Source organism: Mus pahari, chromosome 13, assembly GCF_900095145.1.
Source record: "Mus pahari chromosome 13, PAHARI_EIJ_v1.1, whole genome shotgun sequence".
Classification (NCBI taxonomy): domain Eukaryota; kingdom Metazoa; phylum Chordata; class Mammalia; order Rodentia; family Muridae; genus Mus; species Mus pahari.
Genome location: NC_034602.1, coordinates 1,588,480 through 1,590,758, shown reverse-complemented (window position 1 = coordinate 1,590,758; position 2,279 = coordinate 1,588,480). Strand labels below are relative to the sequence as shown.

The following is a 2,279-nucleotide window of genomic DNA, read 5'->3' as shown; positions in this document are numbered from 1 at the left end:
ATAGCATTTGAAATGTAAATAAAGAAAATAATAATAAATCTAATTTAAAAACATGGAAATATAATTAAAATGTGCTTTTGTTTTAAAAGCAGGTATAGGGATGTGGGGCTGCTTTGTAACATCTGACTATGATTTGCCTCACGCTCTACAAGAGGTGTGTTTTTTTTTTCAGCTGATGATAATTTCTGTGATTGTGTGACATTTGGAATTCTAGAATGTTTTCAGAGGGTATATAATGCTAGGTCCCTGAGAGGCAGGAGTAAATGGTTGTTGGTCGCTCAAAAAATTTGGTTGTGGTTTGTTAGTAGTCATGTTCAAAGAAGAAACAAGAAGAAATTAGATTCAAGGACCCCAATCTCTCCCTCCCTACCCCCTTTCTGTCCTATCTAGTGATAGGGGACAAAACCAAGGAGATAAAGGATGGGAAAAAGAAGAACCCATGAAGTAGAAAAAAACCATCTACAATTGGAACCTCAATGCATCCCTTAAACAGTAAATATAAAAATGGGAAATTTGATTTAAATGCTGTAGAGAAAATGGCAAGTGACAGAAGAATGTATATTTTTTAAGATGCCAGCAAGATTTATTGCTGAATATCCCCAACTTCGCTCCCAGAGGAGATTTTTCTGTTTTTGTTTTGTTTTGTTTTTGTTGTCGTTGTTTCATTTTCTTCTTTGTATATTTTGTTTCAAAAAAAGATTGAAAGACTGGCTGAGCAGTTAATTTTCAAATGGGCCTGAGAGGGGGGAAATGGCTGAAATGGGAAAATATGACTCTACTCCTTTCTGACAGGGCTACAGAGTTGGTGGTGCAACTGGAAATGTTAAGGATAGAAGTGAAAATGTGGGAAATCTCAGAGGGGTGACTGAATAAGAGAGCAGGAGTTTCCCACAGGAGCAAAGAAACTATGCTAGAAGGCAGTCATGTCAGAGACAAGCTGAAAAAAGGAGAGAACATCTGATGAAGCACCCATTTTGAGAGAAAGGGTTAGTCGAACCAACTGTGCCACCAGAGTAGGTGAAGGGGTGGTCCATGGTTACAAGATCACCTTCAGCTTTCCTGTAGTCTTACAGGAAAGGCCTGCTAGTGGTGTGGAGCAAAGTTATGCCAAGATAGGATGGTGTCCTATAGAAATGATAAATATAAGGTGGTTTAAAAGGGCTATAATTTCATATGTGATGTACTCACCTTATGTGAAGCAAATTCTAAATAACTGGGCTACTCAAAATAGAATTATTTTCCAAGACCAGAAGGGATTTGTAACAGCTGTACTAGAGAGTGGTCCCCAGTTGCAATGGTTAACCTGGTGGAGGGAAGAAGCTGCGAATATTGAACAGTGAAATAGAACAAGGGGAATGAATATGATAAAAGACCAGTTGTTGGATGAAGTGCAGTACTCTGATATCCAAGAACAGTTTCACTCTGCTCCTGGCTTCCTTTTTGAAGAAGATGTAGAACTCTCAGCTCCTCCAGCACCATGCCAACCTGGATGCTGCTGTGCTTCTGGCCATGATGATAATGGACTGAAACTGAACCTTTGGGTCTTGGTCTTCTGAGGATCATGATTTTGACCCTACTGCAGAGATGTTGGTCCATGACTATGATGACAAAAGAACTCTAGAGGAAGAGGAATTAATGGATGATGGGAAAAGCTTCAATTCTGAAATTGAAGACTTAGAAAAGGAAGGAAATATGCCTCTAGAAGACCTATTGGCATTCTTTTTTTTTTCTTTTTAACGGTAGATAATATTGACAGATTTTCTTTTTTTTAATTAGATTTTTCTTTATTTACATTTCAAATACTATCCCCTTTCCTAGTTTCCCCTCTGAAAATCCCCTATCCCCTGCCCCCCCCTGCTCCCCATCCTACCCACTCCTATTCCTTGTCCTGGCATTCCCCTATACTGGGGCATAGAGCCTTCGCAGGACCAAGGGCCTCTCATCCCATTAATAATGGATTAAGCCATCCTTTGCTACACATTCGGCTAGAGTCACAAGTTCCACCCTGTGTTTTCTTTGATTGGTGGTTTAGTTCCAAGGAGCTCTGGGGGTAATGGTTAGTTCATATTGATGTTCCTCCTATGGGGCTTCAGTCCCCTTCAGCTCCCTGGGTACTTTCTCTGTCTCCTTCATTGGGGACCTTGTGCTCTGTCCAATGGATGACAGTGAGCATCCACTTCTGTATTTGCCAAGCACTGTCTGAGCCTCGCAGGAGACAGCTACATCAGGCTCCTGTCAGCAGGCTCTTGTTGGCATCTGCCTAGTGTCTGGGTTTGGTG

At 40.9% G+C, this 2,279-nt stretch overlaps 2 pseudogenes; one reads left to right on the top strand and one right to left on the bottom strand.

Moving 5' to 3' along the window:
• The window catches only part of LOC110330827, a 13,815-nt pseudogene extending 12,781 nt beyond the window's left edge, over window positions 1–1,034 (bottom strand).
• Window positions 1,035–1,545: 511 nt separating this feature from the next.
• LOC110330826 overlaps window positions 1,546–2,279 on the top strand; it is a 3,100-nt pseudogene continuing 2,366 nt past the window's right edge.